Source organism: Podarcis melisellensis (assembly GCF_964234715.1).
Source record: "Podarcis melisellensis genome assembly, chromosome: 7".
Lineage (NCBI taxonomy): Eukaryota > Metazoa > Chordata > Lepidosauria > Squamata > Lacertidae > Podarcis > Podarcis melisellensis.
In genome coordinates, this window is record NC_138539.1 from 79,525,253 (window position 1) to 79,547,903 (window position 22,651).

Below are 22,651 nucleotides of genomic sequence, written 5' to 3' on the forward strand. Positions count from 1 at the left end.
TAATATGTGTATGTTTGAGCTACTGTTTGCCTTGTCCCATTGTACAGTGCAAAGTTATTTTTAAATTAATTGGCAGATAGCTTTGTGCAGTACACTTTCACCTCTACTGAGCCCTTCTGTGTTGCTCACCTGTAACCAGGAACAGCAACTCCACCTTGCTGATTTCTGCAAAGTCTTGTGAAGTCCCTGAAGGGAGATGCAGCCTGAAAAAGGGAAGGTTGTCAGTCAGCACAGGAACAAAAGATGTGTCATAATGAACGTCATTGCAGGCACACTGCTGGCGTTAGAACTAACTGAAAACTCTGTGGCAATTTCTCTTTCCGCTGGCTGGGAATGCAGTTTCCACACTGAAATGGTCTTTTGTGCCTCTTCATCAGAGCAAATTCATTCTGAATAGCTAGAGCCGCCACCACAAGCATGTATTGAAGAAGGATGCCTAAGGGTAGGACCACGCTGTTCATACAGAAGGTCCCACATTCAGTCTCTGCATTAAAGAATCTCAGGTAGAGACCTCTCCCTTGGTTCTTTCCATGTGATGCCTTCCTTTCACATGATTTCTGCATTCGCACTTGAATCAGAGTATGATAGAATCGACGCAAGTGGGGAGAAGCAAGGAAGATGCTTTCATAATGTAAGAAGCTGTCCTAATCTATACTTGGAGGTTTAGAGCGGCCTTAGGAAGCGATTTCTAGTATATGTATTATGTACTAAGCTTGCGGTTGGGTTAGTATGTCATCTATGGGCTGCTAAGGAAGAATGTCCCTGACTTGCCCTCTCCCCTGCCAAGTTGAAGTTTCACCACTGTTTTCTGCTCTTGCAGGCTGGGATGTCTAACTCCCATGCTTCTTTGTACCTCATTCTCTTAATGCACAAAATGAAACAACAAAAGCCTAGAAGGGCCTGTTCTCGCAGCACACAAGAAATACTGACATAAAACTCTGCAAAAAGGCTGCAGGTAATATGAATGGTTTAGTCATTCATATTGAATAAACCAGCAAGTGCCCCGCAGCTTTCAAGCAAAGCTTTTGTCCGTGTAGAATCCATATTATCATCCTTGTACAATGACTGAAGAAGCTGTCTATAACAGAGTTTAGACACATTCATTTTCTGAGAATGAGAGTATAGATTTCTGCCCCTGAGAAAGAGCCTTGCCTCAAATGAGGGATGGTGCGGAACCTTTTTTCTTTATTCAGATATTCTCATATTTCCATCTGCTGGGATCACACATTCAGGACATTGATCTGCAAAAGCGGATATATTGTTTTCTCAGTCCATATCATTCTTGTGTATCACATGCATATTATTGCCTGTAGTTGACTTAATTGTGCATTGACTTTAACGTCCAGTAGCCTCCCTTCCTCTTTTGTACAGCTGTAACTATATTCCAGAATTTGTTGTCTGTTTGGGACATGAATTTGCAACGGTGAATATGTTGACATCATATTGGCAGTGGAAAATAATGGACATTCACAGTATCCTTATTTGAAACACACCAAGAATGTGCTTCTTGAACAGTAAGCAATTCATATAACTTGTGGTTCTTGTGCTCTCGCTATCCAGATGGCCCATTTTGGATGTCACACAAAACCAAGAAGTAACATAGAGAAGCTCTGAGTTTGCACATTCCCAACTTCTTCTCCAGCGTGGCCATGAAGTCGAGTTTTGAAGTTTTTGTTTCACTTTTTGGTTAACCAGAGTTTGCTGTCTCATTTGAAGCCAAAAAAGCAATGGTGGTTAATCTTAACTATGGTTTGTCTGAAACGAGCTAATTTCAAACCATAGATGGGGTACTGGTCCAACAGTCATAGTTAAAATTTAATTAAGATGAGTTTAATTGTGGTTAATTGAAATTGGAAGCCAAAGTTTTCTGTCTCTGTATGGCCATGCTAGAGGAGAAGGGAGAGGGCAGCTCATGAGCTCAAGAGTCACCTAAGCTCTTTTCCATGACACTAAACTATCATAAACACAGGGTTACAAACCTGTGGCATTCCAGATATGGTTGGACTACAGTTCCCATAATCCTCAACAATTGGCCATGCTCACTGAGTTTTATGGAAGTTGGTGTCTAACAATATGTAGCATGCCACAACTTTGCTGTTCCCGCTTCAGCGTAACATTTAACGTATTTTTTGCTCTATAAGACTCACTTTTTCCCTCCTAAAAAGTAAGGGGAAATGTGTGTGTGTCTTATGGAGCAAATGCAGGCTGTGCGGCTATCCCAGAAGCCAGAACAGCAAGAGGGATTGCTGCTTTCACTGTGCAGCGAACCCTCTTCCTGTTCTGGCTTCTGAGATTCAGAATATTTTTTTTCTTGTTTTCCTCCTCCAAAAACTAGGTGCGTCTTATGGTCTGGTGCGTCTTATAGAGCGAAAAATACAGTAAATGCAGTCTCTCCCAACATCATTTTGAGATGCTATTCTCCGTGATCATGGAATAAATCTAATTCCTCTCCCCTCCCATTGCAATACTTCTTTCTTAAGCCTATTTGCTGGTCTATTTTCAGAGCTTATTATTAATGAGAATTTGATTCATGATTTCTAGGTACCTTGACTGCATCCCCCCCCCCATCTGCAGCTGATAATCTTGAAAGGCCTTGCATGTGCCTTCTTTGTCAGGGAGATGGAGAGAATTTGTCGCTGCCCCAGAGCATCTTGGTGTCCTAAGTCTCAGAGGCTACATATTTGTTTCAGTTGACCTAGTTTGGAAGCCTACACTTTAGTCACCTGTGTCTTTCCCCCCTTGGTTGTAAGATGAACTCTACACACTGCAAGTCTTTTAATTCATTCTTGATGGGGGGACGCTGGCTGCAAGCAAACTTAGGTGGTATAAGAAGATGGGAGTAAATTTCTCAGGATGTTTTGCTGCATTTGAACTGCATGATAGAAATGTGCAGCATAGAAATTCAATGTGTCTTTCTGAAGCAAAGGACGGATGATGTTCACGACTGGTGCAGGCTCATTCTAATTGCCAACAACTGAGAATAAGTAAACCATGCTCCCTGCCCCACTGTGTAATCTATATATTGAAAACCTGATAAGCACATATATACAGATGGCATGATTTCAGACGAATTAGCAGCCAGTTGTTAGCAAATGACTTGTGGGAAACATGTTGCCATTCTGATTATTTGTCTCATATACAGTATTTGAAATAAATCCCCTATTGTTACAATGGGTTTGGAGAACCTGTTATCTTCATGTTGTCTGGCAGGTCTATATTTTTCTTGGTCAAATGTAGACTCTTTGCCCTTGCTCTTCTTGCTTTCAAAGAAGATTATTGTGATTTCATAGCACAAATAGTTGGCTTGAGGATTCCCAGATCAGAGAAGTAGACAGGGTTCCTGGCTTCACCATGTGAATGTGCAAGCAAAGCTCTGTTACAGAATTATAATAAGTAGGCGGAATTCAAACTTGATTTAAAAATGGGAGACGGCTTTATTGGTTATTTATTGCCATGGAAATGCATAAACATAGATGTAAGTGAGGGGGAAGATCTGCATGTCTCTACTTGACACGGCCTGAGGAATTGGCTCGGTTTCCCCACCATAATTGTCCCTAAGACCTGAGCTCCTGACTATCTTGGAGCTCTGTAACTTTGTTTCCAGTCTTCCCAATGTAAGTATTGGTTTATGGAACAAATTGCAGGAGCCACTGGTATTTGTTTTGTTTTATTGCTACTCTTTACCGTTTAGATTGTAACAAAGCACAATAAAATATATTTATAATAATAAAAATGCAGGGGAGGCAGTTTAGTACTTACGATCAATTAAAAATACATAATCAGGATGTTAAAATGACAAGCACTGCAAATGTTAATGCGAATGGGCTGGTTTCAACTAATAGCCATGCAAGGATTTATGCAATGGGGCTTTCCTCTCCTCTCCTCCCCCTCATGCCCCCCCCAACAGTGCAGGGTGGAGAGAGGGGACATTGTTCCATTGACAAGCAGAAATGCTTGCACTGTCGGAGCAATCTCCTTAGAGCTACGATGAATTCCTTCTACTGTGTGCTGAGCTGAGCTGTGATTGGTTCATCTGCCTCATATGTCACCCACAACATCACTTGGCCTTTTAAAAAGATGAAAGACTCCTGAGGGCATTTATACCTGTGGAGATCATGCTACTCCTTTTCTTCTGAAGGAAAAGTCAGACTTTTGGTGGTCTGAGAAAAGACGTCAGGACCACGGGGACGGTTGTTGTTGTTTAGTCATTTCCGACTCTTCGTGACCCCATGGACCAGAGCAGGCCAGGCACTCCTGTCTTCCACTGCCTCCCGCAGTTTGGTCAAACTCATGCTGGTAGCTTTGAGAACACTGTCCAACCATCTTGTCCTCTGTTGTCCCCTTCTCCTTGTGCCCTCCATCTTTCCCAGCATCAGGGTCTTTTCCAGGGAGTCTTCTCTTCTCATGAGGTGGCCAAAGTATTGGAGCCTCAGCTTCAGGATCTGTCCTTCCAGTGAGCACTCAGGGCTGATTTCCTTCAGAATGGATAGGTTGGATCTTACGGAACAATAATAATTAGAAAACAGCATTGTGCAGATGACCCGTAAAAAGTGAGTGAACAATGCATGGCAATTCCATTCTAAATGCCTAGTATGAAGCACCAAAGACGCATGCAAGAGTCAAATAAGATACAATGTGAGAGCTCTCTGTTTGGAGTGCCTAATATCTCTTTCCCCCGCCCTCAAAAGCAGCCCATTAGGGGACTGAGGTTTGGGGGGCAGGTAGGAAGGTCTAAGAAAGATAAATAAATTGGGTACTCCAAACATGAAGTTCCCTTGTTTTACCTAGTTTGACCCTTAGAAAGGTTATAATCTGCATTTTTGCTTGTATTTATGGTTTGCTGGCAGAGGCCAGATCTCGCAATCAGCCGGCAAAGTAGTAAAACTGTCCTTGTAGTGCACCACATCTTTCTGTAGTGGGGGATGATCACATAGACGAAAGCTCCCCAGTTAAAGCGCTTCTATTGATTTGCTTTGCCATAGGAATTTGTACTCTGCCCTTGAGTCAAGCCAGCTTACAATAAAATAAGTAATACGTAAAAATAAGCTAAAAGCAGGATATAAATAATATATGAGCTGAATAACTGGGTGAACAAGCAGAGCAATCCAAAGCCCCGATCCGTGACACTGGAGGAGGTTTGGGTCGGGGGGAGGTGTCCCTCCACTCGCCCATGCCTGGCTGCAGTACCCGCTGTCCATGGGGCTGCCCCACTGGTTTACCCAGGTGCAGCCGCTCAAATAATGGGTGAATAGAAGCTGCAGCCACCAGCATCCTGGCAGCTGGTGGGAATCCCCAAGATGGGGTGGGGAGGAAGCAGGGCTGGGAGAACAAGGGATCCAATTGAGATGTGCCTGATATAATAATAATAATTTATTATTTATACCCCGCCTATCTGGCTGGGCTTCCCCAGCCACTCCCGGCGACTTCCAACAAAACATTAAAATACATTAATCCATCAAACATTAAAACCTTCCCTAAACATTGAGATGTCTTCTAAATGTCTGGTAGATTTGGGCTTCTTCATTTCACCATCCTGAGAGTTGGCAGAACAAAGGGTCATTTTCCCTGTACCCCCACCTTCTGCCCTGGCCAGCTCCATCACACATACACCCATTGCTGCTGGTCAGGGGTCAGGACTGCATCCAAGAGCTACTTTCATGTAAATCCATTCCAAGGCGGAGGTCATAACATTATGTGAGTGTGTTGCTGGGATCTGAGAATATTTTAATGTGAATTGAGAGGATTAGCTTTTATGATTATTAGTTTTGCATTGCAGGGGGCTGAGCTATAGATGACCCTTGGGGTCCGTTCCAGCTCTACAGTTCAATGATTCCATGATCACTAGCCCCAGCTTTTAAAGGATTGTTGATACCCAAAGCAAGGAATTTTGTTATCTTGGCAATTAAACCTTCAGTCTTGGCACTAACATCATTTACTAATTTTCTAAAGGAATGTCCAAAAGAATTGTATTTTTTTGCCTGTTTGACAGCTGCCTTCAAAAACAGCAGAAGAAAAACAAATGGTTTTTTCAGCTTATGATTATTTGTGATGTATTTTTACTTGATGCTTTACAAAATGGGGGGGGGAACCCCACAATAACATTTTCAGCAACCTAATCTGTGAAACGTTATAAAGCACTTCAAACCTATTGCAAAAGTTTATCGGCAATGACAGTACCTTATGTGTAATCAATATTTCCTGACATGTGTTCTGATAATAATGCAAACCTAAGGGGCTGAGTTTGAAAGACTGTAGCTCCTCCTCCTCCTAAAGAACAGTTTGGAAAGCCTTCCTTATTGGATGCAGACTTTCATATCCTCAACGCCAATCCATTAATGCCGGCCAAGAATTCATAAATATATTTTTCATTTTAAGGTATGGTTACTTTTACCTCAATATCCTCAAGTATGCATAATGTTATAAACATCCACTCTGTAATCAAATTCTAGAACTGTTATTGCGTTCAGAATATTATCTTGCTAATAAAAAACAAGGCCTATTTTCTTGTGCTACCAAATGCCAACTTAAAGGTAAAGGTAAAGGGAGCCCTGACCATTAGGTCCAGTCGTGGCCGACTCTGCGGTTGCGGCGCTCATCTCGCTTTATTGGCCAAGGGAGCCGGCGTACAGCTTCCAGGTCATGTGGCCAGCATGACTAAGCCGCTTCTGGCAAACCAGAGCAGCGCACGGAAATGCCATTTACCTTCCCGCTGGAGCGGTACCTATTTACCTACTTGCACTCTGATGTGCTTTTGAACTGCTAGGTTGTCAGGAGCTGGGACCGAGCAACGGGAGCTCACCCCGTCATGGGGATTCGAACCGCCGACCTTCTGGTCGGCAAGCCCTAGGCTCTGTGGTTTAACCTACAGCTCCACCCGTGTCCCTTAATGCCAACTTATTTCAAAGTAAATATAAGTAGATATTGGGCTCCTAGGAGTTACACTTGCTTTAGGCTGTTCAAAGCCGTTCACATACCTCCTCTCAGTTGCAGTAGGGCAAACAGTATTAAATTCTTCTGGTGAGGGCGTGATTGCCTGAAGAAACCTAGTAAGTTTATGGCTGGTGTGAGGAGTTTTTTTAAATCAGTACACTTCTGGGCCTAAATCACATTGCAGAAGTGGAGTCCTTTGCCTTCCCTGTCAACACAAGAAGCAACACCTACCACTTCCAATGGCTTTATAGTGTCACATATCCTCAAGGCATCCTTTGGTGTTGCTACCAGGTAGAGAGCATCAAAGAAACACTATAACTTGATATAATCCTCTTGAAACAAGATGGGAAACAACATCCATAAGCTAGATATTCTGTAGACTTTTTATTATCTCGGTGCCAGTGAAATAGAGATGGTGTTTTGGAGCTGGCATGGGAGAATGTAGGCTATGTTTCACATTGCGTATGCCAGCTCCTCTAGGAGCCTGTAGCTAGTGAATAGAGAAAAAGACCTAATTAGCTGTCTTTTCCTTTAACATGGCATTTTATTCTGAAATAAAGTTAAAAGCACAGACAACAATACAACAGGACTGCTCATTAGGGGGGATAGGGAATTTACCAATTACTGTCCTTAGTCTGTTCACAGGTAGGCTTGTTTTTCTTCCGTGAAATAAATCAGCCCATTTTTGAGATTCGTTTACTGCTCAAATGGACTGAGCCCAGCAACTTCCTAGAGAAGGAGGGGAGGGACATAAACTAAATAACAAAAGCACCTAGTACCAGTGCCAGGGTCATTGCTACCAGCACTTCACCAGGTCTTAGAAAAAGCACAAACTGCTTTATCAAGGTACAAATTGTCTAGTATTCTTGTACCATTGCTCCAGATTATTTCCTCTAACATGCAGAAGCTTTGGTTGACCCTGTCTATAAAATCCTGGGAGATGCGCATAATAGTTGCACCACATCCCTTTTTATATTTAATTTATTAAAATCCCTGGTTAAGATTCAGAGTTTGCATTACTCCTTGATTTTAAGACCAGTAGGTTCCAAAGACCCTGAAGACATTCACTGCGGAGTTATCAAACAGGGTGCTTCTGCTATTAATCTTGTTTCAAAATCTTTCCCTTCACATTCCCATAATGGTGTTCTAAGATAAATGCTTCCCTTGCTCCTTCTAGCTGGAACAGTTAACAAAGGTGTCGATCTATTGAAAGGGTTCTCTTTTTTTTAAAAGGAAAAATAGTAGTTGCACCCGCAGTGTGAAACTTCTTCATTTTCACCTTCTTTTTCAAACAGCAGTGCTTCCTTTCCCCCCATTAACTTCAGTACCCTCTACATTACCTCTTCAAAAGGGATTAAACTTCCCCTGTTATGCTCTTGACCTTGCTCGCATGCTGAGAAGAAAAATAACAGTGATCCCCTATTCCCCTACGTTGAGTAAGGACCATAGTGAATGCAGCCTTTAAAAAGAGAAATCCACAAGCGCTGCCCAGCAGTCCAGGTGTGTTCTATAGTTGTGCATGTAATGAGTTGCAGACATGGACATTTGAGGAATTTGATTTCTCTTTCAATGTACAGTGGTATCTCAGGTTAAGTACTTCATTTCGGAGGTCCATACTTAACCTGAAAATGTTATTAACCTGAAGCACCACTTTAGCTCATGGGGCCTCCTGCTGCTGCCGCGCCACCGGAGCCCGATTTCTGTTCTCATCCTGAAGCAAAGTTCTTAACATGAAGCACTACAGTGGTACCTTGCAAGACGAATGCCTCGCAAGACGAAAAACGCGCAAGACGAAAGAGTTTTCCATTTTTTGAGTCGTTCCGCAAGACGAATTTCCCTATGGGCTTGCTTTGCAAGACGAAACGTCTTGCGAGTTCTTGCGAGATTGTTTCCTTTTTCTTTAAGCCACTAAGCTGTTATTAGCCGCTAAGCCGCTAATAGCCGTGCTTCGCAAGACGAAAAAACCGCAAGACGAAGAAGAGACTCGCGGAACGGATTAATTTCGTCTTGCGAGGCACCACTGTATTTCTGGGTTAGCGGAGTCTTTAACCTGAAGTGTATGTAACCTGAGGTACCACTGTAAATTGACCTGATCAACACCTTTCGCACTAATGAGTATATTGGGAGGTAATTATCCTTCAGATTTTGCAGTTCCCCAAATTTTGCAACACAGGTCTCGGCTCAAAAAAGTACCAAAATGCAGATTTGATAATATAATACATTCAGAAATGCATACATTGAGATAAAATATGCATCTGAATAACTTTTGTTCTTTTGTTTTAATGTCCCCCTCTCCTCTTTTCTCTTTATTCTAATTTTCCTGTGAATGTAGTTGCCTTGCATTCACTGTTGTTCTTGTCCTATGCTATATTTATTGTTCTATCCATATTTTCAAGATGAATAAAAACTATTTGGGGGGGGTACACTTTGTGATAAAGCACATATGCATTTTTCATGTGGATTTTTGAACAAATATGTAAATTACTGTGTATAGTTCCCATCAGCTGCAGCCAACATGGTCAATGGTCATGGGTCATAGAATACTGTAGTACAACAATATCTGGATTGCATCCCAGCTGTAGGGTCCCCACCACCACCACCAGGAGTAGAGATGAAGTTCCCAGGTGGACCAAGTCTCCAGAAATTTATTAACCATTAAATCTGGCAGCACCCCTTATCTGGTCAGATTCTCAGCTATTCATGAGACCAGGGGATAGGAACCCCTTCTGCAAGCCCACTGAAGAACATTCAGCTTTCCACTACTGTTGCACCAAGACATCAAAGGAACATCTAATAGCCCACTAAAAGCATCATCTAGCCAGTTGTAAAGGCTGGAGTCAGACACAGGCCAGCACCGAAGACACGGGGCTCTGTTGCCAGTGGAGTTAACATAGAACTCAACAGCTGCCTGGACCGAAGGTCCCTGCCTTCCACACTTTCTAAGGCTCCCCCCAGATGTTTACCAAGCAGTCTCAAACTGCATCTGGGGACCTCTGGCCTCGGTTCTGCTCTCTTCATTTTGCACGTTCTTGGAGACCAGGATGGAGACAGCTTCTTGACCCCCTCCCCCTTCTCTGCTTCAGCCTTGGAGTCTGAACTGCTCCCTGTCACAGGCTCTTCCTGCTCACTAAACCCTGTTGCCCTCTCAGCATCCAGGCCCTCCTCCCAAACTCCTCGCTCTGACCTCTCCTCAGTGTCCCACCACCCATCCCCTGGCTCTGAGCCTTCCTCTTCTGGGATTCCCCAGCTGGTGCCTCCCACCAGTCTTCATCCAGCCAGTCCCTGACATCAGCCTGTTTACATATTTATTGACATTTAGAATGCAATCCTAATCCTGAATGATGCCTAGCAGAGCTTTATCAAGTGGCTTTGCTAGCTGGGGTAGAGTGGGGGAAGCCTGGAGCTGACAAAGTGACCAGGACCAGATTGGGCCCAATACAACCATGTGAAAATTCTTTATTTGGGGGCTTTCTGTAGAAAATGAGAGCGCCTTTTGCAGAACTTTCCTTTTAGGTCATTTGGAGGTGATTCTCATCACTCCCAGCTGAGAAAGTAGTAACCAGAAATCATCTTCTTTCCCCAAGAAACAGTAGAAGAAGAGATTAATGATTTTGACATTCAGGTGTTCCAGGTGCCATCTTGGATGTCCTTTAGACCTAGAGCTCAGCCACACTTCTGCTTGACTCATATTGTGTAATGATTATTTCCCCTGGGTTTGAGAACTTTCCTTTTTCCCCCATGGTGTTACCTTGCGAAATCTGCTCTTACCCTCTGAAATGAAGTTTGGCTAAGCAGAATCGCTCTTCACTTTTTCTGTGCACCTGATAAGATCCAATTTTTGCAAGGAAAAGCCATGGAACAACGAGGAAAGCTCTCAGACCTGGAGGAATTAATTGTCGGGTGAGCCCTTAGTCACACTGATAGCATTGTTGTTTGCTGGTGTGGCATGTGGAGATGCGCATTTAATCCAGACCAGTTGACTATGCTGTGTGTGTTCTGGGATGGACTGAAAAGGATAAACCAAGAACTCTGGCCACAAGTTTCAATGCAAGGATCAACTACCACTCAAGAGTTGAAAAGAAAAAAACGTATATATTCTGCAAAGAATGACGGTTTAAAGCTAATAGTAAATTTAAACGCAACGTGTGAGTACAATAGTTTTAAGATAATAATAAATTTAGATATAACGTTTAAGTGCCGAAATAATGTAGTTTCAAATGTGCAATAATATAGTATAATATAGTATAAATCCTCAAAACGCACAGAGAAAACGCACAGAGAAACGCTAGAAAACTTGGATTCAATTATCTAAGACGCATGTTGAAAAAGAAACATAAAAGAATTATATGATATGATATAGACTTCCAACAGATTTATAGTCCTCAAAAAACCGAGCTGAAGAAGGCGTTTACTCCGAAACAGGGCCCTGTCCTGGTCACCACTACTGAGTCGTACATCTGATTCATACTCCGGATACTCCTTTTTGGCTCTTTATTCTTTATTCTGAGTTTATATAATATGGACTCTTTCTGACTACCATTGAGACTTGTATAAAACTATTGTTGTGTACTGGTATTTTATGTACCTTTATACTATATTATTGCACATTTGAAACTACATTATTTCGGCACTTAAACGTTATATCTAAATTTATTATTATCTTAAAACTATTGTACTCACACGTTGCGTTTAAATTTACTATTAGCTTTAAACCGTCATTCTTTGCAGAATATATACGTTTTTTTCTTTTCAACTCTTGAGTGGTAGTTGATCCTTGCATTGAAACTTGTGGCCAGAGTTCTTGGTTTATCCTGTTCTGGGATGGAAACACCATGCAGATGGAAATAAGCTTGAAACTGTACCTTTTAAGTAGACTGGTTAACCGGCTGCATTTGAATTGGCAGACCCAGGAACAAAAGTCAGAGAGGTGCTGATTAGGCTGCTGGAGAAGCTTCAAAGCAATGATTGATGACTGCTTCTACTTCTGTAGCCATCTTCACTTGGTTAATGAACAGAGCTGAGCCAAAGGCCAGCAGTTTTTGTTTTCTGTTCCTCATTAAGATCTTAGATTTGAAGGAAAACAGTCTACCACTGAGTCAAATGGGTGTACTCCCACCTTGCAAACGTGCTGTTGAAATGGAATTTGGAAACCACAGTGGTGTGGCTAGAATACATTAGTACACTACAGTCCTTCAGAATATTATTGTCTTCAGCTCATTCAAATTACATTCCTGAGTTCTGTTTCATGTTGTTATGGATGTTTGTTCAGTAAGACTTGGGTGCGCTCTTTGTGGTGAGCAGTATTCACACAAAAAAGAACACCAGAGTGTATCTGAAGAAGTGTGCATGCACACGAAAGCTCATACCAAGAACTAACTTAGTTGGTCTTTAAGGTGCTACTGGAAGGAATTTTTTTTGTTTTGACCATGTCTTGGACATACTGTTATGAGTTTGGGGTGTGACCCTGGATCCAGCAAGTGTTAGAATTTAATAAAGGCTTATAATTCTGGGAATAGTCAGGCTAGCTCCCTGGTGAGTTGATACCCTGGGTGATGAGCTAATAAGGGGGATTAAGGGGCTCTGTGGGAGCAGGAGCAGACTTTGGCAATATTATACCCTGAGCAAGGACACCCCCCTCAATTCCCCCCCTTATTTTAACAATAATTCCTTTTGGTACAGTTGCTTTTCAAATGGCTCTTCTTGGTAGGTACCTATATAAGTACAGTGGTACCTTGGTTTTTGAATGTCTCTGTTGAAGAACATTTCAGTTTTTGAACACCATAAATGCTTCAGTTTTCGAACACGCCTCAGAAGTCGAACATGCCATGCGGTTTCCGCTGAGTGCAGGATCCTGAGGCCTAGCTCTCAGCTGTCGAGTCCTCAGTTTTTGAACGTTTCAGAACCTGAACGGTCTTCCAGAACACATTACATTCAAAAACCGAGGTACCACTGTACTATTATTATTATTATTTATTAATTATTATTTTGTGCCTCATCATCTTGGCACCCTGTGTTGGGGAGCTGCCTTCACCATCTTAAATCCAGTGCTTGCAGTCTTGTAGTTTTGAGGGTCACTAGTTCTTCACGGCTACAAGAGGGGCAAGCTGATCCGTGCATAGGATTGGGTGCAGCATCTGCCTGCTTCCATACTGCCTTAAGGGGAACCTCGAGTGGCTTACCTCAGTTTATGCACCAATGGCAAACCTGTCCCTTTTCCCTGTGGGGGGAGGGACTGAATACAAGAATCAGTCGCCACCAATATATTCTCTTGACTTCTGGGTCCAATGAAACTGCTGGCTAAGAATCTGTTCCTATGTCGCAAATTCTTTTTCCCTGGCTGTTTCTGCTTCTTCTTCTCTTCTTTGGCCATCACTTGTAGCTGAGTAAGATTGTCTTCCATAAACATGGTTTTAACAATGAGTCCGTAAGTGACTGTGGAGGCCAATTCTGGATCCACACGTCCTTCCACAGTGGGGACATTGGTTTCCGGGCAGGAGTTGATCACGTTTTGGATTTGCCAAACGTGCCTTCCTCTTAGCACGTCTCTCCCTACCTTCCTCTTAGCACGTCTCTCTCTACCTTTGGTAAAGGCTGTTCTCCAGCTGGAGTGCTCGCAGACCAGTGTTTCCCAGTTGTCAGTGTTTATACTACATTTTTTCAGATTTCCCTTGAGACAGTCTTTAAACCTCTTTTATTGACCACCAACATTATGCTTTCCATTTTTAAGTTCGGAATAGAGTAGTTTCTTTGGAAGTCGATAATCAGGCATCCGCACAACATGACCAGTCCAACAAAGTTGATGTTGAAGAATCATTGCTTCAACACTGGTGATCTTTGCTTCTTCCAGTACACTGATATTAGTTTGCCTGTCTTCCCAAGAGATGTGTAAAAATTTTTGGAGACACTGTTGATGGAATCTTTCGAGGAATTAGAGATGGTGTTTATAAGTGGTCCATGTTTCACAAGCATATTGTAAGGTTGGTAATACAATAGCTTTGTAAACAAGCACTTTGGTTTCTCTGTGAATGTCCCGGTCCTCAAAGACTCTGCACTTCAATCAGGAAAAAGCCGCACTCGCAGAGCTCAGGTGATGCTGGATTTCAGCATCAATGTTGGCTCTTGTGGAAAGATAACTGCCTAAGTAGAAGTGATCAACATTTTCCAATATTACACCATTGAGTTGGATTTGGGGTGCTGCAGAGGGGTTATTTTGTACTTGTTGGTGCAACACTTTGGGTTTTTTTTGATGTTGAGTGATAGGCAAAGCTTTTTGTAAGCTGCTGCAAAGATATTTAGGATGGTTTGGAGGTCATCCTCTGAGCGTGCACACACTACGTTGTCATTGTAACCTTACTCTTTGCTTTCAGCCTGCTCAGATTGAAGAGCTTTCCATCTGTTCGATATATGATTTCTACTCCGGTGGGGAGTTTCCCTTCAACAAAGTGTAGGATGATGGTAATGAAAATAATGAATAGAGTTGGGGCAATAACACAACCCTGTTTAATACCTGATCCCACTGTGAATGGTTCACTTTGAGAGCCATTGTTATCTGCAATTGTTGCTGTCATATTATCATGGAGGAGCCAAATGATGTTTACAAATTTATCTGGGCAGCCAATTTTCAGAAGGACAGTCCACAGGGCATTATGATTTACAGTGTTGAAAGCCTTAGTCAGGTCATTAAACACTGTTTACAGGGGTTGGGTTTGCACTCTGCATTTTTCTTGAAGCTGTTGAGCAGTGAAAATCATGTCCACTGTCCCCCTAGAAGGCCGAAAACCATTTTGGGATTCAGGAAGGGTCACCTTGGATATTGTTACGAGATGGTTTGCTAAGATCCTTGCAAGAATTTTGCCGGCCGCAGCTAATAGAGAGATGCCTCAATAGTTTCCACAATCAGTTCTGTCACCATTTTTAAAGAGATTGATAATTTTGGCATCTCTAAAGTCTGCTGGGATTTCTTCTCTTTCCCAGATTTTTTTCGATGAGCTTGTGAAGTTGTTGTGTAAGTTCAATTCCGCCTACTTTGAAGATTTCAGCAGGTATCCCATCAGGTCCACTGGCTTTGTTGTTTTTCACTTGGTTAATAGCTGTACACAACTCTCCCAGATTTGGAGATACTGCAAGCTCATCTCTAATTTGTTTTTGCGGAATTTGTGAGAGGTCCTCAGCAGCTACGGGGGAATTGCGGTTAAGGAGATGTTGGTAATGTTCTTTCCAGCACTGTGCAATAGCTTCTTTATCTTTTAGAAGTGTGATACCGTCTGCTGAGTGTAGGGGGCATATGCCATGTTTTATTGGCCCATAGATGGTCTTTGTGGCTTTAAAGAAACTCTGTTTATTATGAGTGTTGGCTAAGTGCTGGATCTCTTGAGCTTTTTTATCCACTAGGTGTTTTTTAGTTCTCTGGTTCTTCTTTGAACCTCAGCCTTAGCGTTGGCATAGGTTTTTTTCTTAGTTACACAGTTTCTGTCTCTTTGCCAGATCTGAAAAGCCTTCCTTTTCTTCTCAATCATGCGTTCAATCTCACTGTCATCATTCTCATCAAACCACTCCTGGTGTTTCTTGGTTTGGTGTCCAATTGTTTGTTCATAGGCTGCAATAATGGATGTTTTTAGCTTTGTCCAGTGTACCTCAATGTTATCAGGGAATTCTGATAGCAGATGGTCCTTAAGAGTCGTTTGGAAACAATCCCACTTAATGGGATCTTGAAGGGCTTGAGTGTTCATTTTGCGCCTTGGTTTCCTGATAGCCATCGTGGAGTATATTAGTTGGAGATCTGTCCAGCAGTCATTGGTGCTCGTCATAGCTCTGGTAAGGAGCACATCATGGCAATCTTTAGCACGGACAATAACATAGTCTAAGAGGTGCCAGTGGTCTGAGACTGATGATGCCTCCATGAAGTTTTAAATTTATTTTTCTGTCGAAAGAGTGTGTTGGTAATAACAAGGTTATGCACTGCACATATTGTCAAAAGTAAGATTCCGTTCTGGTTGCTGTTGCCAACTCCTTCTTTCCCAATAGTCCTAGGCCACAGATCGAAATCTCGCCCAACTCTTGCATTAAAATCACCCAGGAGGATAATTTTATCTTTCTTAGGCGTCTCTGATAGGACGGTATCCAGCTGAGAATAAAATTTTTCTGTAATGTCTTCATCGGCATCCAGTGTTGGTGCATAAGCGCTTACAATAGTAGCCTGTTGGTTTTTGGTGAGCTTTATTTGCAGGGTTGAGAGTCGCTCATTAATGTTGGTAGGGACTTCTGACAGGAGCTCACAAGGTCATTTTTGATAGCGAAGCCTACCCCATGTATTTGATGTTCTTGTTCAAATAGACCTTTCTATCTGAATGTGTAGCCTCCATTTTCTTCCTTCATTTGTCCCTCGCCTGCTCTCCGAGTCTGTTGAAGCGCTGCAATATCGATGTTAAAACATCACAGCTCTCTTGCAATGATGGCAGTTCTGTGTTCAGGATGCTCGCTGTCTGTGTCATCTGACAAAGTCTGTATATTCCATGTTCCAAAGTTCAATTGTCTTTTACGACCGCTAGGTGGTGACCCCACTGGGCTGTTATTCTAAAGCAGCAATGCTGCAGCAAGCAAAGGCTAAAGCAGCCAAGTCTGCTGCTTGTGGCTGCAAAGCCAAACAGGAAGTATGTGACTGTTGCCATGGACACAAAGGGGCAGTCCATTCTGTACTGAGCACCGGATGTTAGCTCAGAGTGTGTCATATGACCTGTACAGGATGTACATGGGTGGAGTTTAGAGTTTCTCTCTGTTTGTTGAAGAGAGCAGACATCTTTTACTGTATGACTGCTAAAGACAGGAATAAAAGTATGTAGTTACATTTCTGTCTGTGTCTGATTCCCCTCCCTGGGGATATGCAGGGAGCAGGGAGGAGGAGAAGCAGTTGGTGTGTTTTCCTCACAGCCTGAGGAAAATCGCCGGAACGGACCTCGTGTGTTTTTCCTGCCGGGAGTCGCCGGAGGGAGGTCAAAGGAATTCAGCCGGTGCCTGGACAGATAGGCACATACCTCTGACCGAGCCTGAATTCTAACAGGGGCGCGGTAATCCAGTCAGGGGAAAAGGGAGGCAGACTATGTTTAGGGCACCTTTTCTAGCTCCTCCCCTTTTCGGGGTGAGCAGAGTGGATCCTAAAAAGGGCTGCTCAGTCATGGATACAGCTGCCAAGCTGCTCAACTGCCTCTTTCCTTGAGTCAGAACGACTGAATCTGTATCCACTGCCCATGTGCCGGTTCATGACTAGGGGCTTCCAGATTTCACGATCCTGCCCCTGTTACCATTTGTCAATCACCATGGGACTTTTGGGTTTTGGGTTGGGTTTTTGGAAGACGCCTTTGCATGAATTTGTTTTATGTGTGTAGATCAGTGCACGCTGACCAACATACAGTCTTCGCAGTAGGGCATGAAGTAGTCATGAAGTAGTCACAACAAACCAGTAGATTCCTATCTGCTGCAGCCTTCATCCGCCTTCAAAGCCATTGTAACATACTGCTTGTTATCATCCGCCTGTTCTGCCGTTGAGGACTTCTTGGATCATTCTTTGTCTAGCTCCTTCCCTTTGACCTTACCGCCTTGGGTGAACCTGCTTGGAGTGTGAGATTCCCAACGGCTTTGCTCACAAGGGTCATAGAAACATGCAAGCCTACTCACCACAACAAGGTGATGATCCAGCGAGTGGGTTTCTGCTTAACACCTGCATGACTTGGCAAACCTTTACCCTCCAGTTGGCTTTACCCCCCTGCATAGAAATGGAACACAATGAAATGGATGCACGCTCCATTATGCAGCATTGCTGCTACTGACAGTTCTAGCAGGTTTGCTATCATACGCTTGCCTTTCCTTCTGTAAAGTGATCATGAACAGCACTGCCTACACATCACTGTAACAATAACAAAATATAATAGATTCTATACAGAGAAATCTTCAAGTTTATCCGAAGCAGGGTGCTCTTAATAATGATATGACAAAGAAACTGAATACACATCACATTTTCAGAAATATCATTTTCGTTTATTGTTTGATGAAATATTGCAATCCTGTGTTGATTACTCTTTTTTTTTAACGTGATCTTTTGTTAGCTGTGCTCCATGCTCTCTCTTAAGACAAATTAGAGGTAGAAAAACTGACACGACACCCCAATTGTTGTGATTATAAAGCAGTTACTGTCACAGCTGTTTTCACACTTGCAATCTCTCGGCTCTAAAGACATCAGCTGATAGCCATGTGTAACATTTAAGTGCGAGTGTTAAGAAAAACTGAGAGTTAAAAAGCGGATTTAAGGGTAATTAAACTTTCTGCTTGTATCACCTGCACAGAGATGTGCTCAGTAGATGCCCTTATACTGAACAAAGTACTGCAGTTAAAACATGCTTCCTTGGCAAATCTCTGAGCTCATTTCAATGTGCTTGCGCTGAACTCTAATAAAGCTCACAGTTTGGGCCTGCACCAGGCAGCTACACTAGATTTATATTTGTTGCATGAGTACATTAAACATGAACACTGTAATGTATATAGCAGCCTTTCCACTTTTGAGGCCTCCCCTGAATGAGATTTGGCAGGAAAGACTTAAAACCTTTCCAACGAACAGATCAGGGTTCTTCCAATGGTTGCCCCAAGGAGATGTGTCAATCAGTACATGTGCTTGTACACCTTTTAAGGTAGGCTTCCTCAACCTCAGCCCTCCAGATGTTTTGAGACTACAATTCCCATCATCACTAACCACTTGTCCTGCTAGCTAGGGATCATGGGATTTGTAGGCCAAAAACATCTGGAGGGCCAAAGTTGAGAAAGCCTGTTTTAAGATACATATGACCTTTTTTGTTAACCATTAAATTTTACACAATTTGCCTCTTTTCCCTGTCTCCAGCCAATCCATGGCATTAGGATGAGAAAGGCATGAATGACAGGCTCCTTCCCGCTCTTCAAAGGTGGAGCAGGAGGAGCATGTCGGGACAATGGCTTTGCTTATTCCTAGGTCTCTGCTTGTGGAGCTTTGAACCATATACTGTATTCAGAATGCACAGAGCACAAGTCTTCCTGCCTGTTAAGACCTTTTTGGCTCTGCTTTGGTCTTCTTCCAGCAGTTCTTATTGCAGAGGAAGGAGTTGGTTTGCATGCTTTGCACAACCATCATCTCTTGTCACTGAACAGCTGATGGGCAGGAAAGAACCGAGAAGACTGATGTAAATTCACCTGCTGGGTGTATCTGGCCCATTGGCTGGGGATTCCCCATCCTTTTTTAATAGTTATGTAGAACATGTCTGAGTATTGAGAGGTGTCAAGAAAAGCAGAGGGAAATTTGCTTTCTGTTTCCTTCACAAAGAGCTTCGCCAAGGTTTGTTTACCACCTCTGCCATCCAAACAAGCCACTTCAAATTGCCCCCAGTAACTCTTTACACGTTGCCAAGTTCCTCACATGCCCTTTGGACGAGCAATTTTCCATATATTTTTGCTTCAGCATTGTTATTCTTTCCTTTCTTTTGCTTTTTGATCCTGGCTGAAGGATTATTCCAGAATAGTGTGTTTCATTAATAGCATTCATTGGTATGGGCCGAAAAGCACAGGTGTAACATAAAGATTATGGAGTAAAATTCGGCTAATTAGTGAATGGATGGTTTGGCATTTTCACTAGTGTCAGTGGAAGTGTATATAAGATTTTTAAAATAGAGAAAATGAAGTAGAAACAGAAGATTGCAAAATTCCTTTCCCATATAGAGCCTTCAGCTCTTCTCTTGACAGCTTAGGATATTTGGTAAGAAATACTTGTCACTCATGTCTAAAGCTGGGTAATTTCACATCATGGAACTTTTGTCTTAGGGAAGAATGGAAGTTAGGAAGTAACCATGTTTTTTGTTCAGTTTTTTTCTTGTCTGTAAAAGAAATGAAATAATTTTAAAAGCTCGCTTGAATAAGTTGCTAATTTGTTAACAGGGTGACAAAGGATTGGTGGCAGCTAATTACATTGCATTTTTCACCGAGACACACATTTGATCATAAAATATTAAAAACACAATCTGGAATGTTTTCTCCAATATTTTATTTCTGAGCTGCTTTTTTTGTTTTGACAAAACATCTCAAAGAGGTTTTAAAAAAAGGAAAATTCGTACCTCTGGTGCGGGACATGTCATGCTCCTTCTGGGATCGTTTGTCCACCTTTGGTCCCCACCCTGCACTCTGCTCTCACCTGTGGTTCCTAGAAGCTGTCAGCATGCGACAATGGCCACATCCTGGAACGACTAGCTGGCTAAACCAGGTGAGGGCAGACGTTGGGTCTCAAACCCTTGGTGAGTTAGGGGCTCCAGTGGATTGAGCGGATGAGACCAAAAGTGGGTCTAATGGTAAAGAAGGAAGTTTCTGCATGTGCTGTACAGGGAAGTGAGGGGCAGGTGGGGCTCACCAACCTGGGAAGGCAGCTCAACCAGGAGGAAATATCTGCTGCCTTGTGGGTTATCATTGGGAGAAGAAAAGGGCAAGGAATAACCCTACACAAATCCTAGCAGCTGGTGTTCTGACAGTAGAACATTGGCTATCTAGTTCAGTCTGTAAACTCTTAATTGTTCAACAGACGTATTTACCTCCTTCAAAACAAGCAATTTCTTATCCTTTCTACTCCAAATTCATCAAGGACCATCCTCAAACTTACTTTTCACACTCTGCCAAGTATTGTCTCAGTCCACTGAACCATTCTCTAACCAGAAGCCATAAAACCTACTGGCCCTCACAATTTCTCATAATAATGGCAGAATGTGATTTGGCCAACTCACTCTTAACACAGAGGCATGCCTGTGACCCTATAATTCTGATGTATTTAGAATAGCAATGGGAAAGTTTCAAATTATAGAGAGCTATAATTAGAGGATTCTGCCTGTTGGAATCCTCTAATTATGAAATGTTTAGTGGCTCGGAAATGCTGCAAGCGGCAGGATGGATAATGGGTAGAATACAGGGGAGTGAAGGAAGTGCTGACTGCTAATCTCCACTGTCTGAACAATGTAGTCTAGATGCATCTTGATTTGGAACTGCTAGCTAGTGCAAATATTTGGCATTAGGACAAAGAGTTCCAATACCTTTAATAGGAAACTTTGGAAGGTTTGCAGCTCTTCTCACCTCCTAACCAAATTAAGTGCTTCCCAGTTCACAAGTCATTTGCTTATTGCAAACTGAAATTATATAAAATAAAAAAATTCCTCCCAGTAGCACCTTAGAGACCAACTAAGTTTGTTATTGGTATGAGCTTTCGTGTGCATGCACACTTCTTCAGATACCAAATTATACATTACATGTGATTCTTTAGAAAAAGAAGAAGTCTTAACATGCTATTAGTATTTAGAAATTTTATGATGTTTTATTAAATTAAAATTAATTAAATTATCACTGAGAAATTAAATTATCACTGATATTTAATTTGTATTTAAAATATGTACTTTAATTAGCAGGATTTTTATAACACTTGTAACAAACACTATGGACAATATGGACAGATTCAAAATATAGATCACAAAATAATATGCAGTTGAAAATGTTGACAACAGGACCCATGGAGGGGATGGTGGGAAGTCTCAAGATTCAGAGGAATCTCTATATATGGATAGGTTTTTGGTATTGTTTTAACTCTATATTTGAAAAATGAAATAAAAATTATTTAAAGTAAAAAATAAAATAAAATATGTACTTTAATGGGATATGTTGTTATTTCATTTATACCCCACCCAGCAGCTTACAGATAAAAATAAGAACCGCTAAAAACATTTAAAATTATTTAAAAACAATTAAACATTGATAGAATTAAAACTATATATCTGTTAAAATATATCAGTAATAAGGTTTTATGTATGTTTGAATAACAAGATTGGGATTTAGAAATTCTAGTGGTATTCATTGTTGCTAGCAGTGGATTGATTCAATTGTCAGTACTCAATACAGTGGTACCTCGGGTTACGAACTTAATTCGTTCCGGAGGTCTGTTCTTAACCCGAAACCGTTCTTAACCTGAGGCACGCTTTCGCTAATGGGGCCTCCCGCTGCCAGCGCGCAATTTCCAAAGTTTGCAATCAGAGGGACTACTTCCAGGTTAGCGGAGTTTGTAACCCGAAGCGTTTGTAACCACTGTATGTAGAATTGTTATAATTAATAAGTGGTGCCAAGAGATATTTATTTTGTGTATATATACTTTTAACAAGAATTAAATTGTTAGGAGTTTGGGGTGTTAAGATATGCGCCAGACCCCTCTAAACTCTGGATCCAGCAAGTGTTAGAATTTAATCCCGGTTTCTAATTCTTGGAATAGCCATGCTACCCTCCTGGTGAGGTCATACCTGGATGACGAGCCATTAAGGGGCTTGTTGCAAGATGGCAAATGGGTGGGGGCCCCTCCCTCAACAGAAAAAAGCCAGAGTTTGGAGGTAGCAGTGATGTGACCTAGAAGAAAATCAGCAAGCTGGAGGAACGCTTGGGAGCAGTGTTTAATTTCTGTTTAAATACAAGGCTGCTGCTGTGGCCTGTGGGAGAAACAAGCAACAGCCCTCACTAGCCCTCTATGAATGGGGAACAGTAGTGAGGTGGGACTCCTTCTGCTATCCAGGATTGAAGGCTCTTGCTAGAGGACGGGCCAGAGCAGCTTTTTGTGTGTGGAATTCCCGGCCCGCCTCACAGCCCCGAAACAGATTTTTAAGGGGCTACGGGATTGCAGGGAGTCTCATTA

General features: G+C 42.2%; 1 protein-coding gene across 1 annotated transcript in view; it reads left to right on the forward strand.

Annotated features, from left to right (window-relative positions):
- GABBR2 (gamma-aminobutyric acid type B receptor subunit 2) overlaps nucleotides 1–22,651 on the forward strand; it is a 293,156-nt gene that overhangs the window by 53,149 nt on the left and 217,356 nt on the right. The window lies entirely within an intron of this gene.